This window comes from Leucopleurus acutus (assembly GCF_964270905.1).
Source record: "Leucopleurus acutus genome assembly, chromosome: 14".
In the NCBI taxonomy this organism is placed as follows: Eukaryota; Metazoa; Chordata; class Mammalia; order Artiodactyla; family Delphinidae; genus Leucopleurus; species Leucopleurus acutus.
Window position 1 is genome coordinate 1,796,885 of NC_139156.1, and position 20,850 is coordinate 1,817,734.

Sequence of the window (20,850 nt, forward strand, 5' to 3'; positions counted from 1 at the left end):
TTGCTGCAGTGAAGTTGCCGCCCGCTTCTCGAGGTTGGGCCCGAGCTGGGTGTGTGCTGTTCCTGGGGCCTCCCACACTGGGGTTCCTGCAGGACACGAGGCCAGCCCGGCACCATCCTCGAGACTGGAAGGCCACCCAGCTCTTCCACACTCACATTGGAGCTGGCTTGAGCAATCCTGGCCTCTCCAGGTTTCAGTGAAACAGAGCAGGACCTATGGGTCTTCTCTCCCATGTCCTCCGCCTGCCTTTTGTCTGAAGAAAAACTTTAGCCGAGGAATAAGCTTAATCAGAGAAGTGAGAAAACGCAGAAGCAAACAACAACGGTCAAATAGGACAAAATAATAGTAGTTTAGTCAGTAAGCAAAGTCAAGGACCTTCCGTAATAGGTAATATTCTGAGCCGTATCCCGTGAGCTGTCTTGTAGATACTGAAACCCCTGCCGGGTGGAAGAAGTTAACTCCATCATGACCAGGCTGGAGCCATGACATAAGCTCCACAATTCCAAGACTTGGCCTCAAGGAAATGGGAACAAACGACCCTGGAACTGAAGAGTCACTGTACTTAAAACAATCAAGATGATGCTGGTCAGACCACCGATGACCAATTTCAAGATGACTGTCAGAGGTGCCTGGGCTGTTTCTGCATGTAGCCCCCTCCCTCTGCCTAAAAAACTCTTGCCCACTGACTGTCAGTGGCGGGAATTAGCCTTTGGACAGGAGTCTGTCCTCCCTGCCCCCGAGGCTGCCAGCCTCTGAAATAAAACAAACTTTCCTTTCCACCAACCTTGCCTCTCGAGTACTGGCTTTCGAGCGGCAAGCACCCGTACCCAACTTTCAGTAACGTTAGCATGTTAGGCTCAGATGGGCTCGTTAAAAACGTCCTCTTGTGTGTGTGGCTATCATGCCACCCCCGCTCCGCATCCAGTCAAAACATTGCCTGGAACGTGCCCGGAAGGGACAATCTTACAAAATGCTCAGGACTTTTCTGGTCGACTTCTTCCTCCATCCATAAAAATACCCATCTCTACTTTCATGCTTTTGGAAACCCACTGGGATAACTTAGCTGCACAGGAGCTAAACAACGCAAGCTGCTGAAGACCCCCTGTCTAAATGTAACAGAACATTATCCAATTGCAAATAACTTCCGTTTTAATGTGACTAATGCTGAACTCTTTCTTCTGGCAGTCAGTGACATGTTTACCAAGACCTGATCTAAACTAATGTCATTGTTTCATCAACAGAAAGGTTGCCAGCACTCCTGTTTATGACAACAAAATAATCAGCAGCTCTTGTCACATCTGTGCATGTTAATTAGATTAAAAATGACTACTCCACCTCGTTGGCACCGTTTAGAATTGGGAATGAGCCCATCACTTTGCAAATCTGCCCATTTTCAGCAGAAGAGTTGGATACGGATTTAGGGAAAATTTAACTGGCTGGGATCAATATTAAGAAGACTCAAGATGCAGGAATCGTCTGGGCTGGACCGTCCCCAGACTCATAAGAGACCAGGAAGCACCACACTTGGTCCCGGGAGCTTTGAAGGGTTTTCACAGGAGGACAGGAGCGTGGTGGAGAAATGCCAGGACACGGCGTCTGAATCCACACTGCTTTGCAGGGCGAGTAGATGACCGAGTGTGTGATAGAAAATGATAGGAGATGAGATGGTGTAAGGGGATAGGGCGCAGGGCACAGGGAAATGCTGAGGAGTGAGCTGCCACGGAGGCTACAGGGTCACGAGCTCGCCGGCTGCTTTGCACAGTCACGGCCCCGTCCCCATAACCCAGGTCCGTTCCCAGGGTCTCAGCCTACACTTACCCCGAGCCTCCCTGGTGCCTTTTGGTGCTGTCCCGTTGCCATATCATGCTAGCTTTGCTACAAGAAGATAGCTTCCTTAGTTTTTTAAGACCTATTTTTAGGAAAAATCAATCATTTATTACCTCTTCCTAGTAACACAGAGTAAAGCATTTAAATCATCCCTGGGCCATCTTTCAAGGACCACATGGATATGCTGTTGATGCGGGTTGAATACAAATGTCCCCAGGGTATTAGTCAGGGCTCTCCTGAGAAACAGAACCGACAGGATGTATACACATAAAGAGACCTGTTATAAGGAACTGGCGCAGGGAATTATGGAGGCCAGCAAGTTCCAACATCTGCAGGACAAGTTGATGAGCTGGAGACCCAGGGGAGCCGAGGTTTCAGTTTGAACCTGGAGGCAGGAAAAAACCAAGGTCCCAGTCTGAAAGGAGTCAAGCAGGAAGAATTCTCTTACTCAGAGGAGGGTCAGACATTTGTTCTATTCAGGCCGTCAACTGATTGGATGAGGCCCACCCCCACTGGGGAGGAGAATCTGCTTTACTCCACGTACTGATTCAAATGTTCATCTCCTGCACAAACACCTAGAATAATGTTTGACCAAACACAGGGCACCCTATGGCCCAGCCAAGTGGACACATAAAATTAACCATCACAGGCTCCGTGAGTACCAAGACTCGCTCCCGCCACGCATTACCTGGGTTTGTCACCTGAGCTGCTGGAACCCTTTGTGCTTTACGTGGTGGGTTTCACGTCAGTCTCGTCCTCACCTTCAGGCGCGTGATGATTAGCTCGCTGTCCCCCACCTCCCCTGGCACCCACGGGTTCTCCTCTGCACTGCCCTGTGCACGCGTCCACTCTGCCTTTGGCAGCTGGCTTGGGGGACTTGTCCCACCTTTGCCCTGTTCTCAGCCTGGCTGCTCTCAAGGGCAGAGTCCAGGTCTGATCCAGCTCAGCTCTCAGGATGGGGTCTGAAATGGAGACAAAGCCCGACCCGACCAATAACCATTGCTACCCATCCCCCAGCACACACCAAGAATTTCCTCTTAGCTCCAGGGCGCAGGGTACCCTCTGCATTTGAATGGCTCCCGGTGCCGGGAGGACCCATGAGCCATAACTCAGTGTGCCCCGAGGGCTGGGAGGAGTGGGTGCTTATTGGGAATCATTTCGTCCTCCTTATCCTTCGGCTTGCTGTCCTCATTGCTTCTGCATCTCATCCACCCGAGGACCCCTGTCTGATGCTGGGTTCACACGCTCTGCTGCTTGGCTTTCCCACGGCAGGTGGTCCCCTCCCCAGAAAACACCTGTGCTCAGTGCCTGGATCACTGTCTGGTCTTGGTAGACCCTTTCCCCATGGAAACCTCATCTTTCTTGAGAGAGTTTTCAGACCGTTGTCTGCATTGGCTGAATTCTCAGTCCATAGGCAATGCAGCCTTTTACGCAGATGGCACTCCAATGCAGCCCGAGAAACGGAAGAAAACTTCACTCTGTAACAGAGTTAATGTTTGCATTGGGAATTGGAGTTTTTCTTTCAGCTACACTTCATCAATTTACCATCAATTTAGGCCTTGAAATTAGGGAAGTAGGGTTTGGAGGCCAGATCTGGGTGGCTCTCCAAGGGCTTTGCTGAAGGAATATTAGCGCTGGCTGGATGGCATGCTTCTTGCCTCTCTGGTCCCATTTCACCTGCAAGCCTGTTGTACTGAAAGATTAATAATTAAGCAAACAAATCTTCTGTGATGACTTTTTAATCATTTGTTTGCATTCTTCTTGCAAATGCAACAGACAGTGCAGTGGTGCGTGTGCTGGGCATCCAAGAAGGAACGGAAAAGTCAGCTTACCAGAGAGGCGGAGCGTCATGATGTCAGGATGGTCCTGACTGAGAGAGGAAGTGAGAAGTGTTTGAGACTTACATGTGCCTTTCTGAGTGAAGGACACACTACTTCCTTCCCTTGGTTTGGGGTTTAGGCAAGATAAGGAGTCAAAGGTGTAGTGTGCACGTGGTCACCTGTGTGAGGAATCTTTAGGGGTGAAGATGGCAGCGGGTAGAGATGGCAGCGGGTGGTGAGGAAGTCATGGCTCCAACGCGGGCACCAGCCTGTGGACCCTGGTCTTATGTGGACCCTCAAGGAGCCATCCTGCTCTTTCTGGTGAAGCTTCAAGAACCAGCTGGACCTTAGCTTCCCACTGAGACATATGCTTAAGCTGGGCTCAGCAGTCGCCACGCCATGGCTTGGAGACGACCCGCTGTCCATGGGAAGCCACGCCCACCCAGGAGCAGGTGCCTGGGGGTGCCAGCTTCCTGTCGCGGACCAGGAGGGACACAGCAGGAAGTGGGGACTGGGTGCCACTCGTTTCGTGAGGGCAGCACCACATCCTGGTGGTTGAGAGTATGCACAGTAGAGCTCAGGTCCACCCTGTGTTAGCAGGATATCCTGGGGCAAGTTACTTCTGTCCTCTCTGCCTCTAGGTTCCTCACCTGTAAAGTGGGGGTAATAACAGAGTTTAGCTTTTAGGTTACTGTAAGGATTACATGACATGATGCGTGAGAAACGTTTAGGGAGTGAGCCCTTATGCCCATTACTCCTTGCTTGCTACACGAGCCCTAACAGAATGCACCTCCTTCAAGCAAGGGGGGGTCACAGAGTTAGAAGTTCAGAGCTGCATGTGGAGGGGTGGGCTTAGGGCTGTGATAAGCTGTTTAGCTCTGTCCTTAAGACTCTTGTGAACTCGGAACTCACCTGGAACTTTAGGATTAACGCTTTCCTAGAACAAGCAGTGCAAGTAAATAATCAGGAGATGGGTGGAGAATGAGAGAGTGGGTGCTGGGAAGGGTGAGCTGGCATTTATCCTGACCCTTACCATGAGCTCAGCAGAAATATTTTCATTTAATCCACCATATATGACATTCTGCACAATATTATCGAATGTTTCATATGTGGAAACTGTAACTGCATCTTTATGTTCTTAATTTCAGCTGCATCTCCTGGTTCACTTTCAGAGATTTTAAACACAGTCATTCAAAATATAAACACAAAATGGGAGTCAACACAGCAAGTCCATCTTCACCATCCAACTCTGAGAGTTCCACCCACCTCCTTGACTCTGACCTTAGCACCCCAGGGCATGGACCAGAGTTGCAAAAATGGAAAAAAGAAAAATACACTATAGTGCTAAGTCTTTTCTACTTGTGCAACACACCTGATAAACTTTAAAAAAAAATTTCCATGGCAAACGCACCCAAGAAAGCAAAAGATTTACAAATATGTAGCAAGGATACATGCAGACACAAAAGATTAGGGATTTGGTGAGCACACATCCTACAAAAGTTAGACTTGCGGTCAAGCGGTTGTAAGGACAGATTCTTGCCCAGGGCCTTGCAAGGACGTTCAAGCCCCAGAAAGCTCAGGGCCTCACTAACCAGGGCATTCTCTGAAAATGGCATTTCTGCTTCCATGGCTGGCTGACTTCCTTCCCCCTAGTAGAGGCTAAGATGTCACATGCAAGGTCACACATAGCTTAGACCCAAGCTGGTGTCCTTTAAATGCTGGCTATGAAAAATCTCGCAGGCACGCTTGTCTCCCGACCTGCCACATCCCAGCAGGCAGTTCAACAGTCAGAGCGTCCCAGGATGCCATCCCTACGGTCTCTCAGGACAGCCTTCCCCAAGCTATCGTCCAGGAAAGATGAGCAACACCATTAAGATAACATGACTTCTCTCAAATGTGAACGTTGATTTAAGATGAGGTCACTGCGTTGGTGACTTAGGTTGTGACAAATTGTCCCTCCAGCCCCTCCCTGGGCTGTGCAGGTGATCTCTCTGTGCTGTTGGTTTGTTGTGTTATTTGTGGAAGATAAGCAGCCTCTAATAAATTAGGTCAAGCTCACTTTGGAAGCATCTCTCTCTCGGTAGACCTCTCTGTAGTCTCTTTCATGTTATTAGAATGTTGTTTACATTTTAACCGTGTCCGCTGTAGTGGTAGGAATGGAGGATTTATCCCCAAATATTGTCTTTAGGGCACTAGACATTCATGAGAACAGATCTCCCCTGGGTAATATGGCCAGATGACAGGACCTATCTAAAGGACTGAGAGCTTGAAGAGAAGAAGGTCAACAGACACAGAACTCAAGTTAATTTTAACTTCTTGGGGGGAAATTTGTCAGTTATATTCTGGGTCACAAACAATTGTTAAGTGATTCAGATGCAGAGAGGCAAACTCCTGCTTTCAAAAATCTCACCCTGGAATTTATTAGTTCAATTTGTATATGACTTGGGACATGTGTCAAAGGCATAGGCCTGAGGCTGCTGGCTTCCTTCCAGTGGGAGCAGGGGCTGAGCCTCCCTGGACCTCAGCTGCATGCCAAGGCACAAGGCAAGTTAGGCTCTCATCAGACCCAACTGCTTGGCTTTTGTCAAGACAGCCAGGAGGGGGAATTTTATAGCACTGGTGCCGGCAAAGTGGACTATCTGATGAATCTGTGTTGTGATTTCCTTCCTCCAAAACGTCTTTGCACGTGGAACCCTGAGTTTGGGGTATGTGACCTTCGCTGGGAGCACTTTGAGAACCAGACTGCTTTCTGTGCACTGAGTTTCACTGAATGAGTAGCAGATTGCCTGTTCCGGAATACCAGGGTCTGAACTTCTTCCTTCATTCCTTTTAACGTTACCTCTTTTCATGTTAAAAATATTAGATAGTAGTAACTGAATTAGACTAGCCTAGTTCGAGATTTAAACTTGCATTAGGTACAAGCTCTTGGGGTTCTTTCAGGTTAAATGGCTGTCACACAGCTTAGTGTGTGTGTTAGGGAACATCTGCAGTGACATATGCTTTTGTCTGTCCAGCAGTGGGTTTTCTGCCACTTGCTATGATGGGTGTCCTTGGCTTGGACCCTGCCCAGCTCAGCTTCCAAAAGGATGGTCATATAAATCCACGTAAACTGGCATTAACTCTGTAAGTGTATTTGGTCATGGAGAACGGGGACTTCTCTGGGGTAAGGCTGAGAGTTGGGGGTGTGGAGCCAGCATTTCAGGCCCACTTAGATATGGCCCGAAAATAACAGGTACCTGGACTGAGCCGCTCCAAACCAAAATGGGTCCCTGCTGAGCTGTTTTGTACTAAGGCTGGTTTTGAGGCTCCTGGGTGACCTCTGGATCTCATGAAAGTTCATCCATTCATCTATCTGCCCACCCATCTATCTACCCACCCACCCAATCCTCCACCCAACCATTCATCCACCCATCCACCCACCCCCCCACCCAATCCTCCACCCAACCATCCACCCACCCATCCACCCATCTACCCACCCCCCCACCCAATCCTCCACCCAACCATCCACCCACCCATCCACCCATCTATCCACCCCCCCACCCAATCCTCCACCCAACCATCCACCCACCCATCCACCCATCTATCCACCCCCCCACCCAATCCTCCACCCACCCAATCCTCCACCCAACCATTCATCCACCCATCTACCCACCCCCCCACCCAATCCTCCACCCAACCATCCACCCACCCATCCACACATCTATCCACCCCCCCACCCAATCCTCCACCCAACCATTCATCCACCCATCCACCCATCTATCCACCCCCCCACCCAATCCTCCACCCACCCAATCCTCCACCCAACCATTCATCCACCCATCCACCCACCCCCCCACCCAATCCTCCACCCAACCATCCACCCACCCATCCACCCATCTACCCACCCCCCCACCCAATCCTCCACCCAACCATCCACCCACCCATCCACACATCTATCCACCCCCCCACCCAATCCTCCACCCAACCATTCATCCACCCATCCACCCATCTATCCACCCCCCCACCCAATCCTCCACCCACCCAATCCTCCACCCAACCATTCATCCACCCATCCACCCACCCCCCCACCCAATCCTCCACCCAACCATCCACCCACCCATCCACCCATCTACCCACCCCCCCACCCAATCCTCCACCCAACCATCCACCCACCCATCCACACATCTATCCACCCCCCCACCCAATCCTCCACCCAACCATTCATCCACCCATCCACCCATCTATCCACCCCCCCACCCAATCCTCCACCCACCCAATCCTCCACCCAACCATTCATCCACCCATCCACCCACCCCCCCACCCAATCCTCCACCCAACCATCCACCCATCTACCCACCCCCCCACCCAATCCTCCACCCAACCATCCACCCACCCATTAACTTACTTAATTCAACATACGTTTTTGCACCTCCCCAGCCAGGCCCTGTGCCACACGCCAGGGTCACAACAGAGTGAATGCGAGGTAACACAGTTCTTGCTCTTCAGCGCTTACAAGGTGATGAGGCACACTGTGGTAGGCGGACTAATGCCCCCTGCCCCCGACAAAGATGTCCACATCCAGATCCCTGGAACCTGTGAAAATGTCCCTTTACACAGAGAAGGGGGCTTCACAGATGTGATTCGGTTAAAGATCTTGAGTCGGAGAGATTATCCAGGAGTACCTGCAGGGCCCATCGTCATCACAAGGGTCCTTATAGGAGGGAGACAGGAGGGGCGGTCAGAGAAGGCGATGCCGTGCGAGGTCAGAGAGGGCTTTGGAGATGCTGCACAGCTGGCTTTGAAAGTGGAGAATGGGTCCACGAGCCAAGGAATGCAGGGGCCTCTGGAAGCTGGAAAAGGGGGGAAAAGCCTCCAGAAAGAGCTCAGCCCTGCCATGGACTGCCCTTGGGCTTCTGGCGCTCAGAGCTGTGAAATGGTCAATCTGTATTGTGTTCAGCCGCTCAGCCTGTGGTCGTTTGTTGCAGCAGCCTCAGGAAACAAGCACACAGACAGGGTTAAAACAGCGAGGGGAGCGGGCTGGGACAGGGTGTCAGTACTCCATGGAGGGACACTTCCCCAGGCTGGCACAGAGGTGGAGCCAGGGAGGACTTCCAGAAGGAAGTAATGGCTGAGCTGAGATTTTAACGGTGGGTGGTGGGTGAGATGGGAAGTTTGCAGACGTAGGGAGAGCCGAGCGTCCAGACGTAGGGAGAGGGAGGGTCCAGGCCGGGAGGTCAGGGCCCGCACAGCCCATCTTGAGACAGAACCTGAGGTGGGCCGGGAAGGAGAGGGTCGGGGAGGTCCAAGCCCGATGAGCAGGGGCGGCCCGCGGACCGTGGGGAGGAGCTATGACCTGGGTTCACTCCGCAACAAGAGCTACTGCAAGTGTGTGTCTGTGTTTCACAAAAAGGGCCACTCTGGCTTCAGAAGCCAAGAGAACTGGGATAGAAATACCCCGAGGACCTGCAGACATGCCCCCTGAGCTCGGGGCCTCCGGGCCGCCACACACAGACACCAGATGCTCCACAGTCAGCTCCCAGCAGGAAGGGGGCAGCCGAGGGGACACAGCCTAACGTCCTAAGGGATCAGCTCTTCACTTCTGTCTTTCACACACTAAAATCACTTCCACGTGCAACGTTCAGTTACTAAATCTCCAATTTCAGAGCATTGAAGGCTCATTGTGAAAAAAATCGAACACCCAGAGCTTTCCCCTGCTGTTCCCATTGCTCTCATCTCTCCCCTCAGGCCTCCGTCGTAGCTCCCACGCTGCTCCCGTGCACGCGGCCCCCATTCTGCAGAGAGCAGTGGCTTAAAATGGGGGCTTTTGGCTAAACAAGCTGTGACGCACCGGGCTTGGGCTGGTCTCCGTTCTCCAGCTGGTTCCTGACGACTCCTCAGAGCCCGGTGAGCCCTGTGTCAGGAAGAGCGCGGTGCTCAGAGCCGGGGCGCGGGGTGGATGCAGGGGGACGTCCCCTCAGAGGGAAAAGAAGGGCTGTCCCTGCAGCTGTGACTCTTGGGGGGTAACAAAGCAGCTCAGCACAGACTGGTTACAAGGCAGAGACAGACACCATGGTGCCGGGGCTCGGCGCTGCCCTCGTGGCGGGACAGGCTTTGATGCCCCACGACAGCCTCAGACGCAGCCTTGGTTTCACGTGTGCCCAAAGGGAACAGGCCAGATAGCGGAGTCCGACAGCTCACGCGGGTGGCAGAGCAGGCGGGACGCACACGCAAGGGCACAGCAGAGGTTCACAGACACCCCACTTTAGACCTCAAAATGGAGACGACCCCGTGACAAAGGCACATCTGTGCTTTGCCCGGCTGAGCTCTCCAATGTGTGGCAGCATTTGAAAGGAATCAAAACGGAATCCACAGAGACGCTCCAGTGACAGGATCCATCGAGCTTGCAGATCTGACCTGGGCAGGCGGCGAGTCAGGAGGTCTCCCTGAGAGGCAAGAGCCTTCGTGCCGGGGTCCCCACGGCATGGATCCCCCAGTGCCATGCCGCCGGCTTCCAGGGTACTAGCTCAGCAGGCCGTCCGAGGCATGACACCCAAGCTGACAGTTAGCACCATCAGCTTCTGAACATTTCCTTTTTTATCACTCAGTGTGCTTATGAATAATGCCAATTCAATCAGACTTATTGTCTATAATTTGCTGGCATATTGCTTTATTGAGGAGAGAAACTCCATCGGGTCTGGGATCTCAGCTTCCTGAAGATGAACGCAGACAAGGAACGGACAATTTTCCGTGAGCGCTATTATTTGTGAGACTGCAAAACTCATTTCTCAGTGAGTATCCTGAGATTTAAAGAGTTCTGACATATCTTCCGATCACTTTAAAGGGTACGCATGCCTGTCAGTGCCATTGTCTCAAACCTTTGGGCAGCAATATTCATGCTTCTGCACGTTGTAGAAAGTGGTCTGCAAGATGTGAGTCACGGCGTTAATGGCCTCATTTCACGTCGTGAAAGGAGCTCCGTGAATTAGATGTGTCACAGACACGGGGCTGAGCTCAGGAGCCTGAGGGTAGCGCTGGGGGGGCCGATGTTCTAAGATACGGCTTGAAGTACAAATCGATGCATCCTGTCACTTGTTTCATGTAATTTATTAGAATGCAAGAAGATCACCAAAGTTGGTAATTATTACTTATGAAGGTCGCTTTCCCATAAGGCTGAATCAGCAACCACGATTGAGATGATGCCCATTAACCCCCCTGCACAGCTAAGCATCCCGCTGGAGAGAAGAAAACCCGAATAGAAATACATTGCATTGACATTGCTTTTGAGCAATTTTTTTTTTTAACCAGGAAGCTCTGACCAATGTTAGGGATTTGGAAACATGAGCTGGACGACAGTCGCCCAGTTCCTCTGTTTGGACACCTAGTTAACGCTTCAGTTGGCTAATAGAGGTCTCTGTAGCTTTAAGAGGAATTAACTCGCATCTGTGAGTGAGGGCACTTGGGCATCAGACTACGCTCAGAGTTTTTACAGCCGAGCATTCTGATATTTTAGCATACGAGCAATTCGATTTTCCATCTACTGGTACAACATTCTTGAAGGTACTTTGGGGATGGTAGGGAATTTGATACAGAATGCAAAACACTAAGGCTCTCGGTTTTTTCAGAGTATTAGCATCTATCACCTGCTTCCATTCCCACACCGGGGAGGCAGCCACGGGCATCGCCATTGCCGGGAAATGGGTGTTTAGTCACTTACTAACCCCGGAGACCAGGTGACAGGCCCTGTGCTCCTGAGAGCCCGGAGGGCACCTTCTGCAAACCATCGTCCCTGGAGCACAGATTCTGGGGGTTGAGGCCAGAAGAGCCAAGGACAAGCAGGTGGTCCGAAGTCCAGGCGGGTAGAAAGGAGCGGATTAAAAGGGACCAAGATGAAGTTATGAGGCCAGGCTGGCTCTTCGACGGGCCTCACATGCTTTGGAAAGCTGCAGGCAGGATGATGGGGTGAGTGCACCAGCTGGGGTGGGGGGGAACCAAGGTCAGCATTCTGTGTGCTGAGACGGAGAGAGTGCTGCCCATCTGAGCTACCTCCGGGGACAAGAGGTAGCCCAGGGCCAGGCACTGGGACCCACATCCAGAGTTCCCTTGTGTGGACACATGTTCCGGGCACGGTGCCCCTCTGCTCTCCCCTTGGCTAGTACTGACCCTGCTATGTCAGAATGCAGTCCTGAGAGGCCAATGGCCAGAGAGGTGACTGCTGTAACCAGTAATGGCTCAGCGATGTTACCCGGCAGTTGGCAGTGCTGATGTGGAGGGGAGGATACCACAGAGGGCCCCGTCCACGAGGAAGGTCTGATATTGCACGCAGTGGGTGACGAAGCCATGGAGACCCTCGGAGAGCCTGGGGGACACTCGTTCCTGGTGACACTTCCTCTCCAATGACACTGGAGCAAATCCAGGCTGTGCAATGGCCCAATTCATGTGACCATGTCTGAGATCCCTCTGAGGAATAAGAAGCAATTTTTTGGTTCTTAAAAATAGGACAGAACAAATGTCCTATTTTCCAGAAACTTCCAAATATGTGCCAGAAATTAATCTCATGGGAATTAACATCAACTAATCAGTGGCTCTTCCCCAGAGCAGCCCAGGTAAGTGTAGGACACACAGCTGACCGCTTGGAGCTCGGATTAAGCTTTGGCTTGAAGAGGACACAATGGCAGGTTACCTACAGCAACTGAAACCTCAGATGCACAAATGGAAAGGATGATGCCTCTGCCGTCTCTGTACCAAGGACAGTGCAATCAGACTGACTCTGCCACACGTAATTCCACTCACTGACGGCTGAAGAGCTTCGGACTCCAGCACCCACGTTCCCTCAGAAGCCAGGGAGTGAGGGGTCGTGCACGCAGGTCACATGTTTGTTCCTAAGTGTAGCTGAGTGGTCCACGTTCGAATGCAGTAAGAGGTGTAATGCAAAGGAGAATCAGGTGCGTGCAGGGGCTGATTCTTACCTGTATGCCATTTGTTGGGGATCCTTCCAAATGCCCTGGGTGTATGAGGCAATTTTAGTATAATTAAAACCCGAATCACTTAAATTAAATAATTAATTACATTCAGCTTCAATCACGATTTCTAATTGATCCCAGTCTGCTAGCTCTGCACCTGGAGACCTTGGGGACATGGGGAGGGAGAGCAGGTGGCCTGGCTCTGCTGCGTTGTTGCCTGTACTCAGTTTTCAACAAGGAAAATATTTTTGGCAAACCATGGTGTGTCCATGTGCCGTGCACCTACGCCCATAGCACACGGCATGTGTGGGGCTGCTGAGTGACTGTAAATCAAAGACCAGGAACACTGTCTGTCTCTAAGCCCCTGGGAGTCTGAGAAGAGCCACAGCACCCTGGTGGTGATGGAGAAGTGGGCTCACACCCAGTTCAGTAAGCACGTACTGGATGTCTACACCCGCTAGATCTACCTTCTCAAAAACGAGCCCTCCGTCTTATGCCAGTATTTGGGAGATAGGAGTTAGGGGCTTGCCAAAACCACAGAAAACTGCAATTGTATGGGGCCTCGTAGCTTCTGGAAGAATGTCCAACACCCTGATCAGATTCATCAGACAACCTGCCAAACTAATTCTAGAAAGCACTTTAACTACTGAGAAAACTCGTGTGTGAACCACGTGAGAAATAGGGCAACGTGGATGTCGTATGATGTAGTCCAAACCTTCTTTTTCATGGACGCAGCTGGCTCTGTTAGTGCTAGACTATTACGACGCCACGGTTTAAGCAGAGAAGCCGGTACAGGAGCATCATTTTAAAGTGTATGACCCTGGGGAGCATCCCATGACCTCCCTGTGATGTCGCGGTGCCATGTCAGAGCCCACACCATTCATGTGCATTGAGAAAGGGACCCTTTCCGCAATCACACAGCGATGCTGTTTCAGTTAGTGGTGGTCCTGGTTTCTAGCTGCTGAAAATGTCAGAGCTCAGGGGGTTAGACGGCACTGATTTTGATGGGCACAGATGTCGGCATCTTTTGGGGCCAGAGTGGATGAAGAGATATGGTCCAGGGGAGGCTGAGAAGACGAGGGCCCGTGGGATGAGCTGGGGAAGTGCACGGGGAGTGTCTTTGCTCCTGACTGCCTTAGGGCCCTTTTCTCAGGCCTGGAGGGAGAGGCAGCTGATGGAGGAATGAGAAGAGCTTGGGACCAAGTAGGTGAAGAGGGAGTTGGAAGCCCCAGAAACAGGGCGTCGCCGCACTGACCCCAGGGAGCTCTTTCCATCAACAAAAGGCAGACAGCAGAGTGGGAGCCCGCCCAGGACTGGGCTCACTGCCGCTGAGGACGGTCGACAGAAGCTGGCGTAAAAATAAATAGCTAAAGAGGGACATGGCACACCCCTGTGTTTGTTCTCAGGGCTTGTGTCAGAGATTCGGAAATGGGCAGGCGGATGAAGGGGTGACTGAGGTACAGGGGCCACGGACGGGGTCTGCCCGCAGGGGGCCTCTCCCAGCACTCTGGCTAGGTGCTCGACTGTTTAAAAACAGATTTCGACAACTTTTCCCAGGTCACAAGTTCTGTCTGCTCCACAGATGTGCAGAGTGAAAGGGGACCTCTGATACAAACCAATGATGAAACCAGTCATTTTTGGTAGGAACGAAGGACACGTTTCTGGCTTTTTTTTTTACCCATAAATAAGCTGTATCATGCCAGGAAGAACACACACAGTAGATTAAATTAATCTGTAAATCTAAAATCCCTTGGCAAGAATCTTTTAAGAATTCTGCGAGTCTAGTAAAATAGGATCTTTTTTTTTAAAAAAAAGTTTTAATATACTCATAGCAAAGAGAGCCACACGCTTTTTATAATTTGAAAGAAAAAGACAAGTATAAGACAAGGCTTTATTTTTATGTATGGGTCAAAAATCATATTTGACACGAATTCATCTGTTTTGCTGGGACTTGTGTCTTTGAGAACACACTGTGTGTGTCCAGGTGTGTATATGTGTCTGTGTATATACACCTGGGCTTTTTAAACTGTCAGCAGAAGGAAAGAGAAATACTTGTGAGCTGCTGGGATGAGGTTAATACCATAGGCTGTGTTGCAGCCACAGCTGGGGAGAAGCTGAGCTGTCCACCCGCTGCTCAGGACGCCGGGTCCCCCGCTGGGTGAGGTCCCCCGCTGGGTGAGGTCCCCCGTCAGAACACCTGGCCCAGAAACTAGCCGCTGAAGCACAGCTGTTAGGCAGGACCTTCCACTGAGAGGTATTTCACTTCTTACTTCTAGCAGGAGTTTGAATGTCTTACTGATAGTCCCACAGTTAGGGAGATAATGCAGTTCCCCAGCCGAAGGTTCACCAATTAAAAATCTCTGATCACCTGTTCCATGTGGTCTGTGAGGTAGGACAGGAGTCTTTCTGCCACGCAAGTTTACAAAGAAGGAGAATGTCACAGAATAGAAAAGCATGTGGGCTGGATGGATCCTGAAAGCAGCTGGTTATGAACAACATAAGGCAGTAATTCAACTGGAGGCTGTTATCCTTCGCCCCTTTCACCTTGGAGATTATTACACAGATAAAATGAATTTTTCAAAATCTTTGGATAGTTATACATTATTCTAGACTTTCAATGTATGCGCCTTTCTTTCTCCTTTGTGATTATTTACATCTGACTCTTTCCCCTTAAATCCAATACACCTTTCACTAAACTTGCTTATTTTTCAGCAGGATACCGTTGGAGCCTCAGGTATCCAATATCTGTAGCGAAGGTCTTAGAATGTGAGGCAGACCCGGATGAAGTTCCCCAGCGCCCGAGTTCCTGGTGGCTCAACTCCAAGTCTGCAGAGCTGTGTAACTGCAGACTCCAGCTCTGAATCTGGAAAAAAAAATGTAGGACGCAAATAATTTCTGGTAGGAAGCAGGTTGCCAACAGCCATGTTTTTTTTTTTTTTTTTTTTTTTTTCGGTACGCGGGTCTCTCATTGCTGTGGCCTCTCGTGTTGCGGAGCTCAGGCTCCAGACGCGCAGGCTCAGCAGCCATGGCTCACGGGCCTAGCCGCTCCGCGGTATGTGGGATCTTGCCGGACCGGGGCACGAACCCGCGTCCCCTGCATCCGCAGGCGGACTCTCAACCACTGCGCCACCAGGGAAGCCCTGTCAACAGCCATGTTAACAGCCACTTCACTGGAGGTTGGAGGGTAGAACGGGAGATCAGTACCCGACAGTTTTTGATGTGAGCCACTGGGTGTGGAGATTAAGGTGTGGACTTCGGGGCCAGACAGGCCTGGGGTTGAGCCCTAAGCTTTGCCATGTTACAGATGTGTGAGTCTGAGCTCAGTTTCCCCGCTCATGGGTTATTGTGAGGCCCCTAGGAGGTGGGATGAGTAGTCAGCATTTGGTAAACTCATGTTCCCACTTTGTAGGAGTTGAGAGCGTCCCCTTCTGCTTCCTGGCACCTAGTTCTCTGCTTTGTGTAGGCATCTCCCATCTGAGCCAGGGTGGGCAATTGTCCCAGTGTTCCTGGGACCATCCCAGGAAACCCTCAGTCCCAGCAAACCAGGATGGTTGGTCATTCTGTCTCCCTGACTGCCCCCGCCTCAACCCCACACACACTCTTCCTCACTCCTGGAATTTGGGGATGACATTTCGTTGTAATACTGGTAAGAACGCGATTGGGAACAGAGACTTTTGGAAACAGTCTGGTCCACTTCATTGATGAGCTTAAGACCAGGAACTATAATGGGTCATTCCCTATCAAATGTTTATGGCTGTTTAAAGTCTCTTAGACTCTAAGTAAACAAAGAGCTACTTCCTGACACCGAAGATCTCGACAGATGACTTCGTCCTGTCTTAGATGGAGTTGTTTTTTTGTATCCTTTTCTTTTCACGTGTGGTAAAAAAGATTCTTAAAAATGATTGTCTAACTATTTCTATTTATTTTCTTTTATTTAGAAAGGTTGCAAAAGAAATAATAAGCATTCTACCGTCATGCAGACATATTATTTTGTCACTTCTTTTCAGCAGTTAAGAGTTGTGATAGGCAGACTAATATGTCCTCCACACATACGCCCAAAGATGTTCCTGTCCAAATCCCAGGAACCCGCGAATATGCTAGCTTACCTGGCAAAGGGGAAGTAAGGCTACTAATCAGCAGACCTTGAAACAGGGAGATCATCCTGGATCATCCAGATGGGCACAATGTCATCACAAGCGTCCTTAAAAGCGGGAGGTGGACGTGACCCCAGAGCAGAGTCAGGAGACGTGACAGTGCTAGCTTTGGAGATGGAGGAGGGCCACAACCCAGGGACACAGGTGCCTCTGGAAGGTGGAACGACGAGGGGACAGATTCTCCCCTGGAGCCTGGATTTCAGCCCAGCCAGGCCCGTGCTGGACAGCTGACCTACAGACTGTGGGAGGTGCGTCTGTGCTAGTTAAGCCCCCATGTCTGTGGTGATCTGCTGCAGCAGCGACAGAAAACTAATACAGCAGTAAAAGAGACTTAATTTGTTTTTGTTTTTGTTTTTGCCTTTACCAATAGTCATTCACTTTGGAGAGTGTAAAGGAGTTGGCGCTGGTGATAGCATTATCTGCTTCCAGAAAGTCCATAGAGAAAATGGACCGATATTGGGCTATTGGGTTACTGAGAGCCAGCTCTTGAAGGTGGGTGCTGGTTGGACGGCTTCTCCAAGTTCACGGTAACGTGGTGGCCCAGCTGTGCATGCGGGGAGCTGCTCAGGTGGTCACGGAGCCAGCTGCTCCTGGAGGGTCCCTGGTGACATTGCCTGTCATGTGTGGCACCCAGACCACAGGGAGAAAGTCCTCGTGGGGCTGGTTTCCAGCGCAGGGAAGCACTAGTGAGGGTGTGGAGTGAGCAAAGGGGGATCTGGGGGCTGGCGGCCAGGGTCCACTCAGTGCAGGGATGGGGAGAGTTATGGCTGTGGGCAGGCTGACGGCCTCCGGACAGGTCAGAGGGGAGGCAGATAGGTAAGAGATAGGGTATGTGGACGGGGTGGGGTGGGAGGCGAAGACCTAGATGGAGATGAGGGTGGCCCTGTGACCCCTCCTCTGCTGGACACCCTGCTGGGACAGTTATGACCACCCCCTGTTCCCTGGTGCAGTGCCCAACAGTGACCCAGCAGAACCAAGTGGGGGGATTACATGTATTACTTCTAAGCCAGGAAGTTTCCATCATGTCCACTGTGTGGAGGGCACACTCAGGCACAGAGGTCACATGGATAGGCAAGGGCAGAGCCCGGGTTCAAGTTCAAATGTCTGGATCTCAGACCCTGCCCCTCACCACCCTGACAGGGCCAGAGCAGAGAGGGCTGTTCACACAGTGCCCAGGTCTGCAGGGAGTGTCCACCCCTCAGCAGCCCCTCCCGCTTCTCCCACCTGAATGCCAGCTTCAGGGCACCTGCCTTCCTGACACCCTTTCTCTCCCCAGCCTCAGGGCTCTCCCCGCCTGCCCAGCTCTCCCTCTGTAGACCACCCATGGGCGGAGACTTTGGGCCTGCAGAGGGGCCCTGCCCACTGTTCAGGAACCCCTGCTCCTGGGTGTGGGGCGCCTCCACTGCCCAGAGCAGCTGCCACCCTGAGGCTCAGTGCTGTAAGTACTCAGAGGGGAGGTTTGCGGTACGGGGCAGGGGCTGAGCGAGGCTGGGGGAGGGCTGGGCTCAGGAAGTTCTCTCTGTGGGATGAGGGCCCCGTGATGAGCAGGGGACAGTAGGAAGGATGGTTTGTGGGGAGCAGACATGCAGACAGAACAGCACGTGCAAAGGGGCTGCAGGAGGCCGGTGGGCTGGAGCCCAAGATCCAGGAGAGCTGGCGAGAGATGATGGTGAGGGGTGGGTGCACCGCCCGGACACTTACACAACTGTGGTCGCACCTCTCCATCTACATTTTTAAATAAATAAATTGCGTTTAAAGTCAGGTCATTGGCGGAAATTTTGAAGTTACCTATAGTTTTAAAAGGAATTTTGTTTTGCCGTTCATATACGGTGATCTTGGTTAAGGGTTTAATCAAAATGGAGAGGAATTCAATTATTTAAAAACCTCTGTATTTTGGGCTGCTCAGGGGATAGAAAATCTCATTTAAAATATTCAGCTTTAATAATATAAAATAAGACCATGCCAGTAATTACAGGAATCATATTTAGCAACTAGCTTAGTGTATTTAAAACTTATTTTGTGATGAAACATTTTTCTCCATTTATTATGGTTTGGGGAAATGCTTGTCAGAGGTTAAAAAAAAGACATTTCTTTTCACCTCAAGACCCTGTAAGCTGCCCTCATTGTGCAGACTGCCTCTCACTCCAGGAAAACACCCTTTGAATCAGAAGGTCACCTTTTTGGAAACTGGGGGGTGCTTGCTACCTGAGTGTCAGGGGACAGTTTTCAAGACAGGAAGATGAGGAAAGTTCACTGTGCAGAGCGTCTCACACACACACACACACACACACACACACACACACACACACAAGCTCTAACTCTTTTGCAATATGTAATATTTAAAATAGTAAAGAAAGATAAACTTATACGCTCACGTTTCTTTCAACCTTAAAAGGTTTAAGAGGTTTGGATTCTAAACGTTGTATAATGGAGACAACCCAGCCCAAGACCCAAAAAGCCCAAGCCCCCCCACTATTTCCACTCCTGTACCCCTTACCCCCCTCTCCCATCCCCAGACATTTTGTGCAGGTCCTGGGCTGGGCTGGGCTGGGCTGGGCTGGGGAGGGGCTGACCCACACTTGGATAAGATTCCATCTTTAAGGCTGATTAATCAAGGCCATTCCAGAGGCACACACAGGACTTTGAGGCCTCAGTCCTTACTGGGGACAGAGGGTGCAGCAAGGAAGATTTCCCGGGGGACAGTGGCTCTCGACCTTCGCAACCCTATAGCATCACCTGGGAAGCCGGGAAATCCTGATGCTCAGTCACACCTGGAACAATTGCATCAGAATCTCAGGGAAGGGCCTCGGGCAGCGGCATTTTAGGGCCCCCGGGTGATTCCAAGTGCAGCTGAGACAGACCTGCTCGTGGAGGTGACATTAGAGCGGGGACTTGACAGAGGAGGTGGAGGGGTCCAGAGGGAGGGTTGGGGGTGTGTGGAGAGTGCTGGGCAGAGGGCACACAGGAGGGGAAGAGGGAAGGGTGGTGGAGGGCAGCAGGTGGTGGGGCGGGAGAGGCCTCCTGCCTCCCAAGGCCTCTGGCCACACATCCCCTTCCAGGAGGGCGGGCCCTGGAGCGTCGCAGCCTCACTGTGGTCGCAGAGGCTGTGGAAGTTCCACGGGGCCAGGGGGCCTTCCCGAGCCTGCACGACCCCTGCATCCAGTCCACCTTGGCTCAGGCCAGCTCCCACATGGCCATGGAAGGCCTTGCTGCACGTGGACATTTGCGACTCTGAAGTTTCTTGGGAATCTTACTGCATGTTTGTTGAGGAGCAAAACAGGAGCCTGAGATGAGGGTTCCACGGCGCTTGGTGGAAACGCAGGTCAGTAGCTGCCTGGGTCACGCTGACGGGGAGCCGGAGGATAGAACCACCGGAGCAGAGCACGAGCGTAAATGGAAACAGAGTTAGAGCCCAGTTCCCACACCGTGGGAGGGCGAGGCCATTGCAAGGGGAGGATGATAAACGGGGGACATCAGTGCTGCCATCCGAGATCCGCCTGCACTTCCTCTGCTCACCAGCCCCCACTGGGAGGCCCCCTCAATTGTCCAGGGGTTGCAGTGAAAGGGGTGCCAGTGACGGGGCTGGAGGGGGTGTAGACGGCTGTAAAGATACCCGCAGACATCCAGATGAGAGGGACGTGAGGGCCTCTTTGGTTACCTGCCACCAGCTTAGACACACAGAGTTAGGAGGACTTGCTGAGGATGTGGACCCCCAGGCAGCCACACTCCCGTGCTGGGGTTTCCCCTTGACGCAGCTCACTCTTCAATCCTAGACAACCTTGGTGTGTTTTCCCCAGGAGGGCCTGATATTGCAGTCCAGGAGGAAAGACCACAGATGCTGGGTGCTGAAGTTTTGGAAACTCTGTGTTAAAAAATAAATACAGTTTTCTCTGTGGAAAAACCTTCCATAGCTAATAGGCATTTTGGATTCCTAAGAGGGAGATCCTATAAAGTACCTCCTAGATTCAGACATCCACAGACCTTTTTTTCTCCTTCAAGGCATCTCTTGGGGCCAGTTTGTGGAAAACACATTTTGGAAAATACAGCTTCATACCAATTTTAGCTCCAATGCAAAAGAGAGAGAGAGAGAGAGAGAGAGAGAGAGAGAGA